We start from the raw sequence: 13802 nt of genomic DNA, 5'->3' as shown, positions 1-13802 counted from the left end.
CACGGAGGCTGTGTGCAGGTGATGAGCTCCTCAGCGGCGTCGCGGTTCCTCCAGAAATGAGCTCAAACTGGCTGGAAAACGTCTCTTTTCCGCGGCGAAGCACGCAGCTCCTTTACGCACGGCTTTACGCTGACATGGTGCGTTAATTCAAGGTGGAGCGACGCGCTGTGGGGGTATTTGCAAACGCTGCCTGTCACCTCCTCCTCCTAAAAATAGCCACAGCCGGCTCCTGTGTGAATGAGCAGCGTTTGCTGTGTTTATATATTTATTTAGTTTCTCCCCAGGCTGTTTGCAGGCAGCTCCTCTCCTCCTATCAGGCGACAGATCGCTGCGGACGCGGCGCGGCAGAAGCGGCAGAAGCGGCAGCGGCAGCGGCAGCGGCGGCAGCAGCCTGCGATGAGTCATGAGTGAGGAGGTGAGGCGTGTAATTGTTTCATCGTCAATAAAAGAACTCATCCCCAAAAAGAGGGACACACACACACACACACACACACACACACACACACACACACACACACACACACACACACACACACACACACACAATGTGAAAGGAAAGTAAATAAAATCTGTGAAAAACAAAGTTTAAGTGCAAAAACTTTTTTAACATCAATGTCATGAAAAACCTTCAGAGCCTGTAGTTTTGTTTTTGTTTTTTCTGGCTTTTTTTTTTTGTTTATTTCCTGAGAGCTTCCTCTAGAGGGAGCTGTTGGGCTAAAAATGTGGCCAAAATACATATACATTGTTTTCATTGGTGCAGCAAAGTTCACGGCATCAACAATCCGATTGGTTGAGCGGCGTTACATAAAACAGCTGAAAGATAAAGACAGGACGCGCTGTGATGTTGCTCAAAGTTTCAAAGCAACAAAATCACGATAATTTGCTCAGAGTTTCAGCCAAACAGCAGGAAACTGAAGATAAGTTCCTCCTTAAGCAATCAATCAATCAATCAATCTTTATTTATATCGCGCCAAATCATAACAAACGTTATCTCAAGACACTTTACAAAAACATTTACAGGTCTAGACCCGTAAATGTTAATAAAGTTTTGTTAGCAGAAACCAAACATCAAGACAAGATAAGGAGTCTGATCTGATCTGAGGGTGTTTTCACACCTGATAGTGCGCACCCTGGTGCGGCTTGGAATGTCATATTGATACTTTGTTGCCATTTTGCAGTTAGTGCGGTTCTTTTCACATCTGCTTTTTGTCACTCGGGACCAAACGCCGCAGGATTTTGAGAGCGTCATGTTTCCATGACGACAACAGCTAGAGCGCGTGCAGCGTACTTTCAGTTGGAAGCTGGAAGCGCCGAGAGAACGGTTTGCTTCAATCAGAGATGATGGAGAGTCAAATAGGCCTACGCCGAGTTTTTATAGCGCTTGAAATTCATTTCCATATTGTTTGTGTGTAAAACCATCTGCAAACGATAGTGTTTGAAAATGAAGTGCAGCTGCGGCTTGACAAAAGCAAACAGATGCACTGGAGACGCCGAATGGAAAGATCTGCCCGATTCCGGAGAAGGCGAAGATTAATAAAGTAGAATAAAACAGAAAATACTTTTTTTTTTTTTTATCCCCGAGGGGAAATTCAGAAATAATGAGTCTTACCATGTACCGTGAGATCCTCATCAGACGCAGATACAGACGACCGACAAGGTAATTAATGCCTGTTATATGATAGGCCATATAAAACGATGTGTTTTTGACGTGAGGAGTCAGGGGAGAGCTCTGCTTTTTAGATGAGTATATACGGGTAGGTAAGGATGTTGGAGTGCGCAGCTGTCCTGCATCACAAACTAAACTCCACGGGAGCCCTCTAATGTCAAACTCGCCGAGTTCGCCTGACAGTTGCATCGCACCAGAGTGCGGCCAGAGCCGAACCGAGATCACCTCCTCTGGCCGCACCAGTTTGGTGCACACCAGAGTCCGATTTTGGTTTCACACCAACTCAAACGGGACCAAATATAGGTCGATCTAAATTTGGGTCGACCTTACACTGTAGGTGTGAAAACACCCTTAATCCACCATGAGGACAGGACTTTGCAGCATCTAGAAAGTTACAGTGGCGGGTGGGCCTCGCTGGGTCATGTGAACTTCGGTTGGCTGCGGTGCCTGATCCTTGGGCTTGTTACTCGCTGGGGGCCTCGGCATGGCGGGCTCCCTGTGGGGTGCTAAGCTGTGCAGGTTGCCGGAGGGGCTATCCTGTCGCTTGGGCAGCGGTCTCCAAGGCCTCTCATGGCCTCGGATTTTCTGGGGGGCGGGCCGTGACCTCCATCCCACCGCTACATGCCCACATCTTGCCCCACCTGGCCTGGCTGTGGTTCGTGGCTTCCCCTCTGGGGAGGGGTCTGGTCCTGGGGGAACTGGCTCTCGGGTGGCTTGGGGCCTCCATCCTGCTACAGAGGGGGGGTGGACGGGTGATCGAGGAGGGCGGGTGCTATCTGCAGGGGGGGGGGGCGCTGCTCTGGGCCCTGGGTGCTGTCTTTGGTATCGGCAGGGAGGCAGGTCTGTGCCCCCTTGAGTCCTGGGGTTGTCCCTGGGCCTGGTAGTTTGGGGACTATGTGGAGGGGCGCCCGTGGCTGTGTTTTACTTACTTGGATATTCGGTGACCACCTCACACGCATGCAGATACTCAAGCTTCTGTGGAGACTAACTAAGAGTTATGACAGATGTCTGTCTAACATGAGTCTGGTTCTGTCCGAGGTTTCTGCCTGTTAAAGGGAAGTTGTTCCTCTCCATTGTAACTTGCTAGATGCTGCAAAGTCCTGTACTCATGGTGGATTAAGATCAGATAAGACTCCTTATCTTGTCTTGATGTTGGGTTTCTGCTAATAACATTTTATTAACATTTACGGGTCTAGACCTGTGAATGTTTTTGTAAAGTGTCTTGAAATAACATTTGTTATGATTTGGCGCTATATAAATAAAGATTGATTGATTGATTGATAGATCTGGTCAGAGCATGCCGAGTCGGGTACTATGACACATCCTCTCACATCCTGTGATGCATGCCACTTCTTCTCCTATCCACGTAGGCCCACACTCCCCACACTATCAAGACCCCACATTTCTGGTGTCCCTGGTTTCGTACAACCTTTACTTCCTGTATTGAATTAGCCCAGCACTTGAACTGCCATCTCAAATCAACAACAGTAGACGATTGTCCTCCCTCCTGTTTGTCTTGTCTCGTCCTGCCTGTCATTATTTCCCCTTCTTTCACTCTGTGGTGTGGCACGGCCCTCCCCTTCAGCTCACATCAGGAAAAAAATGCATCGGTCTTTTCAGCGCTGTCACACACAGATCATGACACAGTGCTCGGCAGAAAAGATAACGCAGACAAGGGGATAAAAAAAATTAATAAATAAATAAAAAATAAGCAAGTTACAATGGCAAGGAAGAACTTCCCTTCTACAGGCAGAAACCTCGGACAGAACCAGACTCATGTTAGACAGACATCTGAGGAGACTCCCAAAGAGGTGTGTGGTCAGTAACTACAACAGGACATTAAGACTAGAAGTTAGACTGACAGAAAAAGAGGGAAACAGGAGCCCTCTGTGTCAGTTCCCCCCAGCAGTCTAAACCTATAGCAGCATGACCAAGACCTGGTTCAGACCTGGGCCCTGTTCTACGAAGCAGGATTACTGCCTAGCGAGGTAGCTTTGAGGATAGGTTCCGGATTCCCTGTTCTACAACACGGGATCACTCCTCAGCGAGGCGAGTCTCCATGGCAACGTACGCTGAACGGCTAACCTGCTCCGGGGCAGGTTAGGTTCCAGATTGAACTCGCGGACTATTAAAACCCCGCCCACTGACCAATGAGCCCTCACGAAAAAATGGCTTGTCCGTTCTCAGAAGATCCCGTGGACATCGGAGCCCGACCCACTCTCTTTTTCTGATGACCACCTTTATGAAAGTTACCAGTTTTCCAGGGAGGGGTTGGTAGTACATGACACTTTCTACAGGTAGTTAAAGGGAATGAAGAACTCTCATTGCCGTAATAAGATCTTCAATGTCAACACTTCTGTTCCATGACAATATTTTATCGCCCGTCTTAAAATTGTGACAGGAATTCATGTAGGGCTCATGTGGGCTACATATCACACAAAAAATGTAAACACGATAGGAATGAACAAATGAATAAATTCATCTAAGAAATAAATTAGATATGTTGCATGTTACAGTAAAAGTGCATGGTGAACAGTGCTATTTCAGGATGATAATGGCACAAAATATTTTTTTTTCACTACACTTACGCATTTAGGCTGTCAGCATTTTTCTGCCAGCACTCCCTCCGTGCTTTAGCAGCGGCGACGGTGTTGCTTTTAACGTTAATTACATGTTTCACCTCGTCATACTTCCTCATGATCACCTCCTGCTCCTCCTGTGTGAAGTATGCGCTCCTTCTCTCTCCGGCCTGCTCTGACGCTCCAGACTGCTCCATGTTCGCGATTGGTCAGATGCAGTGGGCTCCGCCTTATATGTGTGCACGCGCTCATTGCCTAGCTGGATCCACTTATGAGGTTGATAACCAGCGTCGTAAAACCGTGTAGCGAGACCGCCGGCTACCGCGCTCAGTTCAGCGAGGTAGTTTCAAGGCTATCTCGCTAGGCTGAACTTGCTTCGTAGCACAGGGCCCTGATCCAGCTCTAACTGTAAGCTTTATCAAAAAGGAAAGTTTTAAGTCTCCACTCAATGATACTCTCTCATATTGAGTATTGTATTACCAGTTGGTCCTACACTGGCCTCTCTGTCATTAAACCCATTGAATCATGTTACAAAACGGCACTGAAAATTTTAGACAAGAAACCCTTTTCCTACCATCATTGTCAAATACTTGATAAATATAATTTACTAAATTTTTCAAATTTTAAATCATTTAAATCATCCTGCTTAATTTATAAAGTTTTACACCATTTGGCCCCTCCTGCAATGAATGAGTTCATCAAGCAGAAATCTGTCTGTGGTCCTACACGAGTGACCCGGGCCACGGCCAGAGGAGACTGTGAACTTCCACTGAGACGAACAGCATTCTCCCAAAACGTCCTGTCAGTTCAGGGTGCAAAGATTTGGAACAGTCTTCCCCTATCAGTGAGGGACTGTCCAAGTCTGCAATTATTCAAGAAACACCTAAAACTGTGGCTGAGAGAAACGCAGTCATGTGAGCATGTGTGACTTTTAAGTTGCTCATGTTGGTGCAATATAAACTGGTGCAATAATATTCAGTGCAGTGGGCTCTGTGGGATGTGAGGATGTGCAACATGTATGTTTCTGTTTCTTTTTATACTTGTCTACTGTTCTGTCTACTTGTCTTCTGTATTTAGTTTGCAGTGTCTTGTTTGTGTTGTTACCATCAACCTGCCAGGGGGTCTGCAGATGGAAATTAGCCGAAGGCTATAATCTGGCATATTTACATTTGTAAAAAAATGTTCATTAATATGTGCTGTGCCCTCTTTAATAACCAATAAATAAATAAATAAATAAGTCTACTCTTAAAGGTTGAGACCGTGTCTGCTCCCCAGACCTCAACCGGTAAGTTATTCCAAAGAAGAGGAGCCTGATAACTAAAGGCTCGACCTCCCAGACTACTTTTAGAGACCCTAGGTACAACGAGCAGACCTGCATGTTGAGAACGCAAAGACCTAGACGGATTGTACGGAACGATTGAGTCTATAAGATACGATGGCCCGATGCCATTAAGCGCCTTGTAAGTCAGAAGAAGAATTTTAAACTCTATCCTAGATTTTATAGGTAACCAGTGTAGAGACGCTAACACTGGAGAGACGTGCTTTATAAAAAGTTGAATATTTCAAGTTTTCAACTCGATTTTTTAAATTTCTTTAACTGGTCCCAGTCCGCCATCGCATACGGCTCAGGAGCTTCTGGAGGTTGTCTCTGTGTTTTCTGAGAACAGTCTGGGGATTCACTGAGAGCTGGTGGTTGATGCGATGGTTTTCTGACCTAAATAAAGTAGAGCACTGTCTGGGAAAGTTGACTGAAAGATTTGCAGCAGTGACCACGAGTCGCACCACAAGTGTCAGTGTACCTGTTTTTGTTTGCATCTGAAATTCGTCCCGTTTGTGGGGCCCATAGTTACATCTCAAACATTTCAGTTATCCTGTAAAAGCTTTTCATTTCATTATCTTATTTCAGTAGTCCAGTCTTGTCCACTCTAGATTCTTGCTTGTGTATGTCGCTTTGGACAAATGCATCTGCTTTCCCGCATTTTTCCTATGGATATAAAATAAAATGCTAGATGCTATGTTCTTTGAAAAACACAAGATCTTCACAAGATCTGCTGAAATGGGGTTAATTTTCAGCAGACGGAGACATCCTTCTTCATTTGATGATGTTGTGGTCAACTGCACAACTTGGAACTGGATCATCTCGTTTGTGGGCACGACTTAGCCGTAGGTCAATTTTGGAATAGTCGTGTCTCTGTGATGAATTCAGAGGAACTCATATATTCTATAGATTCAGTACACAGAGAGTGACATTTCTAGAGCATTTGTTTCTATAATTGAGTCTGGTGTCTCTTATCTTCCTCTTGATCCAAGCACAGGAACACCATGGTGGTTTAACCAGCTCTAGGTTCTGTTGGCGTTGTCGGCAGGATCCAAATCCTGCTGCAAAATGAAATCAGTATCTCGTCTTTACACTCTTAGAAAACAGTTTGGATAAAAGTTGTTTTAAAGTCACAGACGCCTGGAAACACTTAGTGGGTGTTGTTTATTCCAGTGTGTGATGTGTCGTCCTGGTTATCAGGGGGCGGGGTTAGTGTGTGAGACGCCCACAGAGGGAGGTCTCCTCCTCTTCTGAATCAGAGGCTCTGTATCAGAGGAAGTTTCACAGTCTGTTCAGAGACTCATCGTGATGAAGCTGACTCTGTGTGTCCCTCTCGTCTGGATGCTCTTCAGCTCTGGTAACTTCACTTTAACACCTGTTTGCTTTTCAGGATTCACTGCTGGCAGATCAGAGCTGGATGTAGATACAGATCAGTCCATCACCATCACCATCATTTCTCTCTGTCCCTCTCCACAGCTGGAGCTCTGAGGTGTCTGAAGGGTTCAGGGGTTGATGTAAAGACGAGTTATGGAGACTCAGAGGACTGTGGCTCCTCAGGTGATCGATGTGCATCGATGGCCCTGAGATGTAAGAACTGTTCAGAGGAAGGTCTATCTCTGAGTCAGGTACAGGTCACATCTTCTAATGTGTTGGTCTGTTTCTGTCTTTAACCCTTAAATTCAGTTGATCGTTCATTCTCCAAAACTAAAGAGGGATTCATAAAGTCCTGTGCACCGTCCTCCGTCTGCACTGCACACACACAGTTATTCTCATTCAGTGATTCGGATCGGACCACAGCTCTGTCTCTGAAATGCTGTGACACAGATGGATGCAACTCTGAATATTTACCTGGTGAGTTTTTTTTTCTTGCTGGAGAAGTTTTTAAAATTAAATTTACAAATTCCAAAATCCATTCTCTTCTTTTAACATAAAAAATTTACTCACTTCCAAAGATGCAAATCAAACAAAATTTCTCCCAGACATTGGTATTAACTCCAATAATCCACACATGAAAAGAAATCACAACGTTCAGGTCCATAAATAATGATTATGGTGAATTAAGTACGATAACACAGGAAAAAAGTATTGAACACGCTAACTGAGACTCATCTAATACTTAGTGGAGAAGCCTTTGTTTGCAGTGACAGCTTCCAGAAGCTTCTTGTATGTTTGAACTAATGGCCCACACTGCTCAGGTGTGATTTTGGCCCATTCCTCTGCACAGATTGTCTTTTTATTTGAGAGTCAACTTTGCCGTGTGCTTTGGATGGTTGTCCTGCTGGAAGGTCCAGCCACGTCTCATCTTCATCATCCTGGTGGATGGCAGCAGATTCAGATCAAGAATTTCCCCATACATGGCTCCATTCATTGCTCCGTCAGTTAGATGAAGTTTGCCAACACCATGAGATGAGAAACAACCCCATGCCATGATGCTTCCACCTCCAAACTTCACTGTTGGTGTAGTGTTTTTTGGCTGATGTGCAGAGACATTTCTCCTCCAAACATGGTCTGTAGTATGACAGCCCAAAAGTTCAGTTTTGGTCTCATCTGACCAGACAACATTCTCCCAGTATTCTACAGGCTTGTCAAGATGCTGTTTAGCAAACTTTAAACCAGCTTCAACATGCCTTTTCTTGAGGAGTGGAGTCTTGCAGGCTGAGCGTCCATAGAGGCCATGGTGGTGGAGTGCATTGCCTATTGTTTTCTCTGTAACAATTATACCTGCTGCCTCCAAGTCTTTCTGGAGCACTTTCAGGGTGGTCCTTGGCTGGTTGAGTCCTCTTCTGACTATCTTTCTGACTCCCTGGTCAGAAATCTTCAAGGAGCTCCTGTGCGTGGCCTGTTGATGGTAAAGTGGTGCTTCTTCCACTTGTGAATAATGGCCCCAACGGTGCTGACTGGAATATTCAGGTGCTTTGATATAAGTCTGTAACCAGTTCCATTCTGATGCTGAGCAACAATCAGGTTGTGAATGTCTTCAGAGAGCTCTTTGCCTTTACCCATCATGAGGTGTGTGCTATTTAACTGCTTGGTGAAAAAAACACCTTTTTTATAGGACCATCAATTTGCTCTAGCCCAGCTGATGTTGGTTTGCACTAATTGGAAGTTCAAGTAATAATTACTGACAGATTTCAGGTGGTATGGTGCATTTCCTTGCCAAAGTATTCAGCCTTTCCATGGTGTGTTCAATACTTTTTTCCTGTGTTATCGTACTTAATTCACCATAATCATTATTTATGGACCTGAACGTTGTGATTTCTTTTCATGTGTGGATTATTTGAGTTAATACCAATGTCTGGGAGAAATTTCGTTTGAATTGCAGCTTTGGAAATAAATGTAATGAGAAAATAGTTGACGCGTTCAATTCTTATTTTCCCCACTGTATGCAGCTTCAGAAATTGGACTATGAGCTTAGTCAGCACCAGATCGGACTTTTAAAATGCATGAAAACACACCAGAATCGGACATAGCATAGCTTGACTGACACTCCTAGATAATGTGATTGTTATCAGACTTTGGTTGGACTCCTCAGGACTTGGCAGGTCTTGGTACGCTACGTCATTCAGCCAGAACATACAGTCTTATACAGTCTGTGGGTCCAAAACAGCTCGGGATGGGTACCTAGAACTGGTTCCTGTTAAGAATCAGAAATGGTTCCATCCATCATGATCTTTTCTTCTTGTCGTGTATTTTTTAGTTCTTGTATCTCCTTATTGACCAAAAATGACATAGAATAATAGCACCAACTTCATGCTAACGTATATGGGAAATTGCAGTGATATGCTAGCGGTTAGCATACATTGCTATAACTTCAGTTTAACAATATACTGTCAACTTTCATCAAAGAAACATATCACTGTTACCCTCAAAATACTGAAAAGTTATGTCCAGGCTCATGGCGGACTTCAGCACAACCAAGGCAAGCTCAATGTTCCTAACAACTCAAATTATTGCTATAACCACTTCAAGACACCAGACGGCCTATTTCAGTCAACAACACGTAACAAAACAGTGCATCATCACGTGACGTTAGATTTTAACTTATTTTTATTTACGTCCAGAGATATCCAGATCCACTGAGCAATTTCATATTTATTCACTTATAAACTCCAAAAAAATGTTATCACAGAAAACCTGTGAAGCTACTTTGAGAAAATTCACAGCAGGAATTGATAAGAGAATCCATAAAGAATCCATTAAGATAAGCAGAATCAATAAAATCTGATCAATACCCATCCATAAACACCATGGCACTTTCATAAAAGTTAAGACAGCTACAGCTGATCCATCTCCAGCATTGTGGTTAGAAAGGTGCGTCCTTGTCTGGTCAACCCAAACTAGCTCAATTCGCACAGCTTCTCTTATCAAAAAAAGGACACAGCGCTACCTGCTGGAGCAAGGTTCTACAGTTTAATTTAGCAGAGGCTTTTGTCCAGATTGACGTACAACAAGCAAGAGTTTAGACAGAAGACAAAATGCTACAAGTTATCCAGCAAGAGAGAGCTGAGTCTGAGACCTTCTGACTCCTCCTCCCCCTGAGGGCAAAGAGGAGAAGGCTCGGATTAAGGTCTAAGGCTGTGTCTGAAATGGCATACTAACATACTACATACTACATGGTTGTTGTGTATATACTGTATACTACGTACTATAAGTATGATTAGAGTGCCAACCGTTTACACTGTAGTATACTACTCAGTTTCCCATGATGCATTTCAAAACCTCCGACGACAAAAATTGGAAGCTACATAAGTCTATGGAAGCACACCAGGCTATCAAATATCTCTGTTGATTCGCCACATTTGAAAGTTTTAGAACATTTTAGGCGAGAAAGTCATCACGTAGAAAACCAAAATGTGGTCATTTGGGCCACAAAACGCACGGATACAAATTTAATTTCCACATTTCAGACATTCTGTTAAGAGCGCCAATATGCTATCGAAGAAACTTCCGGTCCGCTCCAAAACAAGAGCCCAATTTACAAAAGCGTTAAAGAACTTAAAAGAGATAAACGGGTGCTTTTATTTTGAAAACGGGAAGTTTGCTAGTGGATGATTTTTAGCTAACATCGGTCTCAAGACGAATTCATCTCTCTTCAGAAAATTAAAAAATGTTTACTGCTCGCAGACACCGAAGACGATCCGTCCGTCGCCTCAGGCACTTTATTTCTTTGTACTTACGTTTAGGTTTCCCTGTAGAGCTAAGTCCATTTTAGTTGCTTCTCATCTTGTCATCTCATTCTGTATTTACGTTTATAAATACGGGGCTCGCAATGCATTATGGGGCGTGTCAGTGCGACTAGTATGCCCACCTCCCATACTTACAATTTTTACCGATATAGTATACATCCGGGTATTTCTCGCGCACACAATCTTTTCATACTATTTAATGTGAACGCACTACATACTATTTTTGACGTCACACTTAGTATGAGTAGTACATTAGTATGACATTTCGGACACAGCCTAAGTGTTCCCTGAACAGATGAGTTTTCAGACGTCTCTTAAAGTAGAAAGGGACTCTGTGGATCGTATAGAGTTTGGTAATTCATTCACCGTTTGGGAACAACAGAGGAGAAGAGTCTGGCTAGAGATTTGGAGCCGCGCTGGGCTGGGAGCACCAGGCGTCTTTCACAAGCAGAGCGTAGTAAGCGAGAGGGAGTGTAGATCTGGATGAGGGACCCCAGGTAGGCAGGAGCTGTTCTTGTCAATGTTTTGTAAGCCTGAAGAAGAGCTTTGAATTTGAGTCGAGCTGCCACTGAAAGCCAGTGAAGAGAGACGTCCTGAGCCAGAAATCTGATTCTCTTTCCTGCATGTATAATCAGTCCAGACTAGATCCCTTATTGTGACTTTACCATCCAACAACTTAGTCTGACTGCTGTGTGCCTGAAAACTGTCCCAAATCTTTCTCCTTCTGTTCCAGCTCCTGAACAGAAACCAAACGGTCTGCAGTGTTTCAGCTGTTCTTATCCAGATCCATCCTGTACCCAGAAACATCAGTGTGTGGGCTCTGAGGACCGCTGCGTTCACGTCAGAGGTGAGTCTTCCTGCTCGTCTCTCTGAATGTCTCTCTGCTGCCCTCCAGTTTGTGCCTTGAGAACAGGAAGAGATGAAAATAATAATAATTTCTCTTCATTCATCAACAGTGACTGACCGTGATGGACCCTACACACTCCGTGGCTGTGCGTCTGCAAACCTTTGTGAAGGTGACACTGAGCTGAAACTCCAGGCTTTACTCTACGCCCCTTTGAATGACGAAGTACGATTCTCTGCTCCTGACTGTTGTGAAACCAGCTTCTGTAACTCAGCTCCTGTAGCTGAACAGCTGAAGTAGCTGAACAGAGATGGTTGTTGTGTCTGTGAAGTTGTGATTGTGTCCTCTCTCATTTTACATTTTATCACTTGAACCAAAGCAGCGTCACAACAAGAGCAGCTCAGAAATATCTCTCTGTCTGGATCGTTCCTTCATCTCTGATCTCTTTTTACCTGAATTTCTGTATTTTTTAAACTCTGTGTGACGGTTCCTCATCTTCAGGGAGATTTAGCTTCCTACTGTTTTATGATGCTCGTTCATAAATGTACAAACCAGTTTGTCCTGTTCAAAAGCTGGAGAAAGTGGCGTTATCGTCAGATTCTCAAGTTTCCGACGGTCCCTGAATGTATCACACGTGACACCAGCAACATGCAGCGGGAAAGAGGGGAGATTGTGTGAGGCTGCCATCATCATCGAATTTATTCACACGTCCTTTTTGAAAATCTGTAGAAATTCGACCATTTGCTCAATTCTGTAAAAAACAAATAATTTCACAGTCTTTACTGCTTTAGAAAAGCCCTGAATAATCAATATTTGTCCTGTATTTAAATATAAAAAATTATTTAAAAACTGCCTTCCATCTTCCTGGTGTCATGTTTCAGCTTGGGGCTGCTCTGCACCAATCAGCAGCAGTTTGTGTGTTCAGGGCATGTTAAACTGAGAATACTTCACTTTTCTTTGACCCAAGACTTGAATAAAGTGTTTTGTACATATAGTTATTCACAGTTTTAATCGTGAGAGAGTAAATATTCTGAAAATTTAAAAATAGGACAGAAGCAAAAATCGCTCAAAAAGTGCTTGGGATCCAGAGGGTTAAAAACAGTTTTTTTCAGTCTGTGACCTCGTCCTCATTTTTATGTTGTTTTCTTTTACTTCAGGCTATTTCAGCTCTCCTCTCAGCCAAAGGGTTTTGTTGAGTTTTACAGGAACAAGAAAGCAGGATGAGATCATCTTTAGCTCAGAGAAACCACTGACACATATTCAGGAGATGATTGGCAGCTCAGACAGTCTGGTTCAACGTTATCTGAGTGTTTAATTAAGGTGGGAACGGCTGAAACTCTGCTTTAACTAACACACCTGACTTATAAATATACAACAATATAAAAATGCACAATAGTCTGTGATGAGTCTGGATTTCTACTCCACATTCAGATGGTAGGGTCAGAATTTGGCCTCAACAACATGAAAGCATGGATCCATCCTGCCTTGTATCAACGGCTCAGGCTGCTGCTGCTGCTGTAATGGTGTGGGGGAGATTTTCATGGCTCACTTTGGGCCCCTTAGTACCAACTGAGCATGGTTTAAAGTCCACAGGAAAAAAAGGAAAAAAATAAAGAAGAAAAAAGAGGAAAAAAGAAAAGGAAAAAAGAAGAAAAAAAAGAAAAAGAAAGAAAAAGAAAGAAAAAAGAAAAAAAAGGAAAAAAGAACAAAACAGAAAAAAGAAAAAAGAAAGGAAAAAAGAAAAAAGGAAAAAAAGAAATAAGAAAAAAATGAAAAAAGAAGAAAAAAAGACAAAAGAGAAAAATTGAGAAAAAAGAAAGAACAAAATGAAAAAAAGAAGAAAAAAAAGAAAAAAGGAAAAAAGGGAAAAAAGAAAGAAAAAGGAAAAAAGAAAAAAAGAAAAAAAGAGAAAAAAAAGGAAAAAGGGGAATAAAGAAAAGAAGAAAATAAAATAAAAGAAAAAAGAAAGAGAAGAAAAGAAAAAAAGACAGAAAAAAGGGAAAAAGGTAGAAAAAAGAAGAAAAAAGAAAAGGAAAAAAAGAGAAAAAAGAAAAAAAAGATTAAAAAAAGAAAAAAAGAAAAAAAAGAAAAAAAAGGGAAAAAAATGGAAAAAAGAAAGAAAAAGGAAAAAAAGAGAAAAGAAGAAAAAAGAGAAAAAAGAAAAAAGGGGAAAAAAGAAGAAAAAAGAAAAAAAAGGAAAATAAAATAA

At 42.8% G+C, this 13802-nt stretch overlaps 1 long non-coding RNA gene across 1 annotated transcript; it reads left to right on the top strand.

The window, feature by feature from the left end:
• The first annotated feature begins 6 nt into the window (after positions 1–6).
• On the top strand, positions 7–13116 carry LOC141789214 (uncharacterized). Its single transcript, XR_012598184.1, has 4 exons — positions 7–137; positions 285–415; positions 11483–11596; positions 11706–13116. It is a non-coding gene; the product is annotated as an uncharacterized LOC141789214 (long non-coding RNA).
• Positions 13117–13802: the final 686 nt, after the last annotated feature.

This window comes from Halichoeres trimaculatus, unplaced genomic scaffold, assembly GCF_033239565.1.
Source record: "Halichoeres trimaculatus isolate MK-OKI-2021-1 unplaced genomic scaffold, fHalTri1.1 fHalTri1_scaffold_4, whole genome shotgun sequence".
Classification (NCBI taxonomy): Eukaryota; Metazoa; Chordata; class Actinopteri; order Labriformes; family Labridae; genus Halichoeres; species Halichoeres trimaculatus.
The sequence above is the reverse complement of the archived record's forward strand: the minus strand, read 5'-3'. Positions and strand labels throughout refer to the sequence as shown.